The 10,950-nt window shown below is 40.8% G+C and overlaps 1 long non-coding RNA gene across 1 annotated transcript; it reads right to left on the reverse strand.

Moving 5' to 3' along the window:
- Positions 1-8,836: 8,836 nt before the first annotated feature.
- On the reverse strand, positions 8,837-10,230 carry LOC132614915 (uncharacterized). The gene is made up of 2 exons (XR_009572501.1): positions 10,091-10,230; positions 8,837-9,147 (listed from the first exon to the last, which is right to left on the reverse strand). It is a non-coding gene; the product is annotated as an uncharacterized LOC132614915 (long non-coding RNA).
- Positions 10,231-10,950: the final 720 nt, after the last annotated feature.

Consider the following 10,950-nt stretch of genomic DNA (forward strand, 5'->3'; position numbering starts at 1 on the left):
CTTGACTGTCAGGTTCACAAGTTGAGAACTAAGGAAGTAGTCTCAGTGAGAGTCCTGTGAAGGAGCCAGAAGGTTAAGGAAGCTACATGGGAAGCCGAGGAGGATATGAAATCCAAGTACCCATTTTGTTTGAACAGCAAGCAGAGAACTCTCAAGGTAACTTTCCATAGCCCATGTTATGTTATGTCTCATGTTTTACGCTCATGTCATGTATCCAGCGCTCATGTTTCATGTCTCATGCCAGAGTATCCATGTTTTCATGTAATCACATCATTTCATGTCTCATGTTTCATGTCATGTTTTCTTCACATTCATGTATTCAAGCTATGCCCAGCCATATTCTTAACCATGACCCATCATTCGGGGACGAATGATCCTAAGGGGGAGATATTGTAACACCTCGTACCTTTAACCTAAGCTTTGACCATAATCCTAGACTTAGAAAATCAGATAAAGGATGTGAGAATTTGAATTTCCCTGTTCAATTTTAAGATGGGGGTTTATGCCCATAAACAGTGATCGTATTTCAGTATACGGGCCATAATTCAAGTCATAAACTGGTACCAAGAATTTCTGAGCATTCTGGAATTTGGCATTTCGATGTTACATTGTTAAATACGGACCGTATTTCAAAATACGGCCCGTATTTCAAAACTTATTTAGAATTTGAGACAACTTCCTTGATTAAAGTTGTAGAGCTTTGAAATACCTTTCCAACAGTATATTATGCGGGTCAAACGGACATCTGTGCAAAGAGTTATGGCAATTTTACTGAAGAGACGCAGTGCAGTCCATATGGAATACGGACCGTATTTCAAAATACGGTCCGTCTTTCAAAATACGGCCAGTATTTAACTGGGCGTAAAATTCAATTTTCCAGAACAGTATATATTCGTCCATATCAGTTCAAATCATTATTTTTCATTCCTTCAAGCCCTAGCAGGACCTCCTACCCTCCTCCATCATCAAGAACACCAAGGTAAGCCTACTCTAATTATTCTAAGTCAATTCTAATACATATCCTTGTAATCTAAATAAGAAATCATCATTCCTAAACTAGGGTTTTCAAGAAAACCCATCTCAAGGTTCAAGAATTCAAGATTTTGGAAATCCCCTTAAAAGTTAGAGTCTTTAATTCAAGTTTGGAGCATTACCAGGTATGTAGAGTTACTATCTACGTGTGGGAACATCATTGTTCTTCCCCACGCCTCATAATCCATAAATTATGATTTTCTACTAAAACTAGGGTTTCTATACCATGCTCATGACAACCCTAGGTCCATGTCCATGATTATATTATGTATGAATTGTTATAATTCCATCATTAAGTTCTTAATATTTCTTTATGATTCTTGAGAATCCGTCCGTAATCCATGGAAACCCATCTCTTGTATTCCATGGGTTCTTGCATTCATGTTTTTAAATAAAAATGCTTATTTCATGAATATCCTACATGTCTATAAGTTTTCATGCAATTTTATTATATAACTATCTTCATGCCATGACTCAAGATACATACATGCTAAATACAAGTTATTTCATGAAACCATGTTTACAGGTTATTTCATGAAACCATGTTTACAAGCTATTTCGTGATATCATGATTACAAGACAAGTACAAGTTAATTCACGAAAATCACGGGCTTCTTAGCCAATTATATCATGTTCATATTTTTGGGAGTTGCACAAATTACCGAGAAGGCTCAGATAGCCCTAAACTACGTAGCCACCGTAGGACAAGGATCGCTCCGCCCAGTTAGGACGATTCCTTAATTTTACACTGAATGGATCCATCAGGCACGTTACCACCTTATACCCTGGCAAGGTATGGGGGCTCTGCTGGTCCGGCGAGGTACCAGACTCCACGTACCCACGTGGTGATATCATGTTGTCGGTTTATGAAATTCTCTCCCTACTTATCATGTTTTACTTATCATGCTCATGCTCATGCTCACGCTCATGTCCAAGTTTTCAGTTTCAGTTCTTACCATGTTATTCCATGTCCCATGTTATTTCTTTTTGTTTCTTTACATTCCAGTACATTCAATGTGCTGACATCCCCTTTTATTGCCCGGAGGGCCTGCATTTCATGATGCAAGTACGGATTTACAGGATGACGCCTCTGCTCATTAGGATCTTCACGTACCAGCTTATTGGTGAGCCCCATCTCATTCGGGGTTTAGACATTGTCTTTCTTTATTTAGTTTTCCATCTAAAGGTATGCTTGGGGCCTTGTCCCAACAGGTATGTTACGTGTCTCAGACTCAAGTTAGAGGTTTCATAGACAAGACAAACGTCATGCTAGACTCCAGAGTTGGTTAGCCGATTTGGCTCATTTATGATATTGTCCGCATTCATGACTTAACCCAGTACTTGTGTTTAATATTATGACTTACTATGTTTTACAAAAGCTCATCATGCACTTTACCTTATAATTCCCCTCATGTATGCCTCATGGTGATTCAGCAAGCCATGTGGTTCGCTCGGTCACATGCAGTCAGGCACCGATTGTCGTGTGACGCCCAAGCCATGGTTCGGGGCGTGACAATTAGTTAGCCTGAACGACACAACACGAAACTCATAGTGGCTATATCTAGTCCGGAATGCCGTCTTCGGAATGTCCTCTTCCTTGACCCTGAAGTGGTGATATCCTGATCTCAAGTCTATCTTCGAGAAATATTTAGCGCCTTGCAACTGATCGAATAAATCAGCGATCCTCGGGAGCGGATACTTATTCTTTACAGTCACTTTATTCAATTGCCTATGATCAATACACATTCGCAGAGAGCCATCCTTCTTTCTTACAAATAATACCGGCGCTCCCCACGGTGATGTACTAGGCCTGATAAAGCCCTTCTCGAGCAAACCTTTCAACTGTTCCTTCATTTCTTTCAACTCCGCAGGTGCCATCCTATAAGGAGGGATAGATATTGGTTGAGTGTCTGGCAATAGGTCAATAGTGAAATCTATCTCCCTCTCTGGGGGAATGCCTGGAAGCTCGTCTGGAAACACTTCTGGGAACTCATTAATCACAGGAACAGACTGAAGAGTCGGTGACTCTGCTTGCACATCTTGAACTCAAACTAGGTGAAAAATATACCCTTTTCTGATCATCTTTTCTGCCTTAAGGTAGGAAATAAACCTACCCCTAGGCGAAGCAGCATTGCCCTTCCACTCTAGGACTGGCTCGCCTGGAAACTGGAATCGAACCATCTTTGCTCTACAATCAACATTAGCATAACAAGAAGCCAACCAGTCCATGCCCATAATAACATCAAAATCAATCATATCTAACTCAATCAGATCTGCTACGGTCTGGCGGTCACAGACTATAACAACACAGTCTCGATTTACCCGCCTAGCTATAACCAGATCACCAACTGGCATAGACACCTCAAAAGGTTTAATCAACTCGGGCTCTATCCCAAACTTGTCGGCAACAAAGGGCGTAAAATATAATAAAGTGGAACCTGGATCAATTAGTGCATAAACATCATAGGAGGAAACTGATAATATACATGTAACAACATCAAGTGACGTCTCACGGTCCTGTCTACCAGCCAATACATACACGCGGTACTGAGGACCGCTCGAGCTGGATGCTCCACTCCTCCCCCTACCTCGCCCAGTTGGTGTCTGAAAAACTTGCCCTGAAGGGCGCACTGCAGAAGAAGAGCTAGCCACAGACCTTGTAGGCTGAACCATACCTATACTTAACCCCCATCGGGCACTCCCTCATTCTGTGGCCTGACTGCCCACAAGTATAGCAACCATCTGAACCTAGCCGACACTGACCTGTATGTAACTTGCCACAATGGGTACATCGCGGCAAAGGGGGCATTATCTGGCCTGACTCTGGTCGGTACTGAGAGCCTGACACTCTAGAACTCCGGCCCGCTCCAGAATAAGAAGACCGGTCAAACCTCGGACCTGGAAACCGCGGAGGTGCACTCCTTGCCGGCTGATAAGAATATCTGGGATGTTGTTGTCTCTGTCCTTCCCTGAACTCACTAACCATATCAAAAGATCTAGCCCTCTTACCACGGCCCCAACCATGCTCATGCTCTATCCTCCGCTGGTATTTACGATCCTCCAAATTATGTGCATACGCCTGTATACGGGAGATGTCCACGCCTGGCTATAGTGCGGCAGTCGTGCACTCATCTATCAAGTGTGGCCCTAGACCGGCCACAAAACAATGAACTCTATCATCCGTCTCAGCCACTATGGCTGGGGCATATCTAGCCAAGGAATCGAAGTGTACACATTACTCTTGCACATTCATATTGCCCTGCTCAATAAGTAGGAACATGTCTGCTCGGACCCGTCGGACCTCTGGAGGTAAATAGCCACACATTTGTAGGGGCATTTTCTCCCCTAGATAACTCCCATGCCTGATACCACTGTATCGAAATATCTCGGAGTCTATATGAAGCCAAGTCCACCGACTCAACCTCATCCACGTGCATAATCCTTAAGGTCCTCTGCATACCATCGATGAAATCCTAGGGGCCCATATTTTGCTTTACCACAAAAAACTTGAGAGGACCTAACCCAAGGAAGGTCTTAACCCTCGAATTACTGGCCCTGTCTACTGGGTCAACACCAACTCCCTGCCGCTGTGCCTGGGCGGCTACTAATATGGTCAACAACCGTACAGCATCCCGTACATCCTGGACCTCTGCATCCGGCTGAGGAACTGGGCCAGGTGCTGGAGGCGGGGTACGCCATGTCTCAGACTGCCCCTCACTTTGAATCTCATCCTGGGCCCTTGTGGCTTGCCGAGTACGGCTAGTGGCCTCACCGGCCGCTCTCTTGCCCTTCTGGGCAGTTGTAGCTTTCTAGCGGAGCATCGCTGAAAAGCAGAACAATTTATCAGAAAGCGAATGCTTAACATAGGGCTCTATCGCACAATCTAAGAGAGAAAGAATGACATCATCCTAAATGTCATGTAACCTCCTGTTTATAAGTGTGGTGAACAACACGCCCATAAATAAGACTTTACCAGACACGGTCTGTAGACAACCCTAGGACGAAACTGCTCTGATACCATTTCTGTCACGACCCAAACCGATGAGTCATAATGAGTGTCTGACTGCTAGCGACCAAACACCCCTAACCACGTATCTGGATCATACTGAACATCAAAGGCCCATAAATGGCATAAACTGATCTCATAAGAGGGAAACATCAGAACTCTATACAATCTGCATATATACACACACACACACACAACGTGCGGAAGGACAGTGTAAGCCAGCTAGGCTGCTACATATACCGTACACAAAAGAATAGAAGCCGATAAGGCTACATCGTCTGACTACTACATACAACTGTCTACAGACCTCTACTGGAATAAAAGCTGTAGAAACGACGGGACAAAGCCCCGTCAAACCCATATGTATACACATCTCAAAAAGGCCATACCAAAACTGACTGTAGCTCTGGATCAAATGGAGAGTACTGACCACTGCTAGATCTAGAGGCCCTACTGAGCTAGACCACATGTCTGTCTCTCTGTACCTACGGGCATGAACGCAGCCCCCCGAGCAACGGGGAGTCAGTACGAATAATGTACCGAGTATGTAAGGCATAGGAACAACATATATACATAAAAATCATGCATAAGATCTGAACTCATAAACTGAAATGACTGACTGTATGCACTTGTATGAACTGGTATCTGCCTAAATCTGCATGAATCTGTATAATTGAAAATGCCTCTGTGGGCCCATGATATGCATGCTCATGCCTATCAATGATGGTCATGCATCTATATATATATGCGTATATAACGCCTGATATATGTGCGCATATAACGCCTGATGTATGTGCGTATATAACGCCTGTAAAGCCTCTATGGCATCTCATCATATCATATCGGCTCCTCTGCGGCCATAATCAATATCATCATCATAGTGGTAATGCGTGTATAACGCCTATATATCTTCTCATACTTTACATATATCTAATATTCGCGTATATAACGCCTTCTAGTCACGGGTCAATGTACATAAATATATAGTGAATGTAATACATGAATAAACTGTATGCACAGAGCTGGCTACATAAGACTGGACCCATGAACAGAAGGATCACTCATAAACGAGGTACATGAACATCAAAGACTGAAGTACTTCTAATGCTTCTAGGAGTAGAGTAATATGGAAGCTCGCTTACTCGTTTGTTGGATCATATCATAGGATCATGCCAAAAGAAGGAAAGAATGGCCTTAACATACCTTGAAGTATACTCAATCACCCAACTTCTACCTCTCGAACTTGCAAGTCTACAATTAAGATAACATAGGGCTTAATTAGGCTATTTACCTTGCTTACTAATCATTTTAAAGACGAATAGAGCTTGACAATTTATGGGCAACATTTTCCTTATAAGCTTAACAACTCTTCAGCTTCTCATTCAGTCCAATATCAACCACAATACCCACAACACAATGACAACCCATATATATATATATATATATATATATATATATATATATATATACTTAAATCCATTCCCAATCATCTCTTAAAATAACCCCCAAGTCACCATCTTGTCTTTCATCAACTTACCACTCCCACAAATACCTTCTCTTTACTTAGTTCACTAAAACTCTTAATAATAAACTCAAATACAAGGGTAGAAATCATTTGCATACCTTGAGGGGTCAAAAATCCAAAGAATCACTTCAACTTTGACTCTCTAAGATTCACAACCGTGGAGAAACCCTAGAAGCAGCAACCTTCTTCTTCACAAGCTCGGGTTTACGGAGTCCGGGTCTTGTCAAATCTTCACTAATATGATGGAAAATATTGGGAGAGAATATATTAGGGTTTTTCTGATTCGAAAAGGAGGAAAATATGAAATAGGGTCGTGAACCACCTATTTATACTTGGAAGCCAAAAAGGCTACAGCAGTCTGGTTTGACGAGTGGGTCGACGGCCCGTCGACATGTCGACAGTCCGCCGACTTGCTCCGTCGACCTGCGCCTGCAGATGCAAGGCTGCAGGACCCTGTCGACGCAGTACATTGACGGTGGTGAGTGGTATCCTGCAGATTTTTCTGATTCAGTTCAGATCGCGTTGATTCGATTCGTTCAACTTCTAACTCTATAAATTGCCAGGAATTTCTGCTGGTACCCTTGTACATGGGGTAAGACACTTTCTACCTCCAAACTCGGGCTCGGGTCTCTATTCCAAGGGCATACCCGACTAGAAAACCATAGGTTCTACCACTACAAAAACGAGAGGTGTAACAACATGGACACCATGAGCCCCCTGCAGGTCATGACTACTGAGCAATGATATTAGTTAGCATGTGTGTAGAGTTCGAGCGATTGGCCAATGCAATGGCATGGCATTGCATTTCATGGCACGTCATCATATTTTTCATTGCACATCATTACATTTTATTCTGCATTATTATATGCTCATTGTTTCTTATTTTGGTATGGATGTTGAATGCCTATTGTGATATAATGATGACCATGGACTGAGTTAAATTGTGGATTAGTGACTCTACCTAGGGAAGGAACTAAGACTTGTGATTATCAGGTGAGATTATTGAAACTTGATAGACTTGTGGTTTAGAAGCTTCATCTTAGGTTGTGACTCAGTTATGGGATATTCTATGACTTGGATTTGAGTGTTAAGTGCCTATATGTTTATCTTGTTGATTTTATACTTATATGCGTGAACTAATCTTAGTCGGCCTCTGATGCTTACTAGTACATATTGTTTGTATTGATACTACTTTTCCACACCCTTTTTGTGTGCAGATTGTGTTCCACATATTTCCTCCAGATTAGCTCTCTAGCTTGAAGCTAGTTTGTTCGATCAGATCCGAGGGTGAGCTTCTATCCATGTCATGCCACCTGAAGATCTCTCTTTCCATGTGTCTACTTTTATTCCAGACATTACTTGTATTATATTTGAGATATACTTCATTCTTTAGACATCGTTGGTTAGAGTCCTTGTACGATGACTTTCAGATCTTGGGAGTGTAATAGTTAAGACTTCCGCACTTATATTATCTATTAATTATGAACTGTTTATTTATTTATTCATTCACATGATCATTGATTGTTTAACTATAAATGATTAAAGAAGTTAAAATTGGCTAGTGATTAATGGGTTAACGGGTAAGGGTTCGCCTACTAGTGATAATAAGGTAGGTGCTCGCACGAACGGTAACTTGGGTCGTGACATAGGAGTCAGAGAAGAGATAAGCCCTAACTCCTCAAATGAGAAAAACAAAACAGAGAAAGAAGATAACTTTTGCCACATACTGCATGTCTGCACCCCACTCTAGACTCCAAATCATGGGTAGCTTGATTGACATTTAGGGTATGTTTGGTACGAAGGAAAACATGGAAAATGCTCTCACGAAAAGATAAGTGATTTCTTATATATTTTCTAGTATTTGATAAGTAAATAAAAACTATTTTCCAAAAAATAACACGACAAACTAACTTTTTGATGAGGGGTGAGAAGTTGGGGGCAGGGATTGGATGGGTGGAAACCATAAATGGAAATAGCATGCGAGGGTTTCGGAAAATGACTTCCTTCCTCTTAGCAGGTAAGCTATTTTCCAGAAATTAGAGGAAAATGTTCTTAAGAGAATATTTAAGAACTAAAACCCAAAGAATGGGGGCATGAAAATATTAAGCATGATCCATCTCCTTAGTCCTTACTTAACAAAATCCAATATTCACCTCATAGAGTGATAACAAAATACCAAGGCCACTAGCCATTCAATACTAAGATTCTTTAACTAGCTTAGAGTTGAAAATTTAAACAACACTCCCTGTGACAAAATTCAAATACAGAGTGGCTGATGCCCAAACTTTAATATACACTTTTCACAGATCATTAAATTACGTAAGTTTGTATATTTACATCTATATTACAGAGGTATAAAACAACTAGCTGCTAATACAAAAGTCACAAACTTTTTCAAACATCTTTTAATTGACTGTTCTCCAAAAAAGCAGAAAAACCAGAATTAATACAGGAATGCTTTGATTCTTTCATGGATCAGTGAATACAACTGCATATGTTGACAGATTTATTAGAATTTGCTGATACAATAAACATCTTGACGCCCCACTGCTAAAGGCCTGTTGAAGATGATGAATCAATTTAGCTGTAAAACAGATGATGAAAGTTCATTTCTATGAAACTCGGACAAACAAAGAGAAAGAGGAACAAATGAAATCAAGCATCATGAAGTAATCAAGCGATGAGGAGTTATATTTGGTTATTGCAAATTTAACTTGAATACTAAGCGCACCAATAAGATTAAATCAAGGAATAACCATAAGAAAGACATGTTGCAATTGTCATAGATATAATGAGGTGATACCCAATGTCATAGATTACAAATTCATACTCATCCTCATGTTAACTGATTCATGCTCAATTTCCATTCATCTTAATGTGTGCTATTCTCACGGTTAGCTACCTATTCGATTGCATGTCTTCCTCTATATTGTAACATAAGAGTCCTTATTCGACCCCTTATCTGGATCAACCTCCATTTCCTATTTCTCTCCGGGTGTTTGGGTGTACCAGTTTCGCCCAATACTCACCCCAGAAATGACAAGCTTCAACCAAAGTAAAATGAGATTGAGCTGTCACATGCCAAAATGAACATTTCATGAAGAAACAGAAAGAACACTTCAAGAGCACAGAGTGCCCTCAATTCAATCAAAAGATCACTCTATTCTAGGCCTAAAAACTGTTGATTCAGAGGATTTAAAAAATGCATAGAAGTGTGCCGAACGAAGAAATTTGAGACTGAAACTCATGGTTACTAGCCTAAGTGTCATGCTGCAGAGGTATGAAAAGAGTTAATAAGCCACACAAACACCCTATCAATACAGCTAGTTTGTCTAGGAGGTAAAATAAGTAAGGTCAGGGTGTGCGGTACTAAGACAATTTATGAATCATACTTCATTCATGGTAATAAATAGGAAAGCATCACCATGTAATATTTAGGAAGAGCGAAACAATAACAATGCGTAAGCGTAGTTCAGAACTACAATGCGTAAGCGTAGTTCAGAACTAGGAAAGCAGTTGCTTCATACCGTTGCAGTGATCTGGATTCATATTTGGCTTCCTAAGTTGAAGACATCTCTTCATGATCAATGAAGATTGACGGTATGTGTTCAATCTTAGACCAGTCCTCGCTTTGAGGTTTGACGCAAAGTTCCTTTATTAGAGGACAATCTATTATAATAAGAAACTCCAGCTTTGATGGAAGTTTTCCCATAGGAAATGATTGAAGCTCATCACATTCGCATATTTCCAGAACATTGAGACAGCTAAGAAGTGAAAGCATGGGAATTTTCATAAGCTTAGGGCAGCGTCCCACTGACAACCGAAGGAGACATGGAAAATCCCCATTCTCAACGCCTGTCCATTGTTCAAGGTTGGGCATTCCATCAATTTTTAATTTTTCAAGCTTTGGAAATGCAGGTCGTATTTGACTCCCCTCATATTTGCAGAAGTTATGATCAATTGATCTTCCACAGATAAGTCAAAAATGATGAGAGATTTAAGTGATGGTAAACCTCCAAGCGATGGCAAGTAACCACAATTTTGACACTCGTACAGAGTAATGCTAACAATGTTGGACAAACATGAATTACTCATCCATAAAGGAAATCTAGAGCCATTATAAAAAGATATTTGCAACACTTCGAGGCTCGAATGAGGCTGAAGACATTCCAATATCTCCTTATGTAAAGCCAAATCTTCTTGATGACCTTCCCATCGCAACTCTAATTTATTGAGATGTTTCTTGCTGCTTATCTCAATTTCTCTCGCCTCTTCAGAATTTGAAATATTCTCAAGTCTTGAAATGCAAAATGACCCACAAAGATCTGTCAGATGTTTCAACTCTCTCGCATCAGAGCATTCCCCTTTGCCAAGAATGAAGGCTTTT

Source organism: Lycium barbarum, chromosome 10 (genome assembly GCF_019175385.1).
Source record: "Lycium barbarum isolate Lr01 chromosome 10, ASM1917538v2, whole genome shotgun sequence".
Lineage (NCBI taxonomy): Eukaryota > Viridiplantae > Streptophyta > Magnoliopsida > Solanales > Solanaceae > Lycium > Lycium barbarum.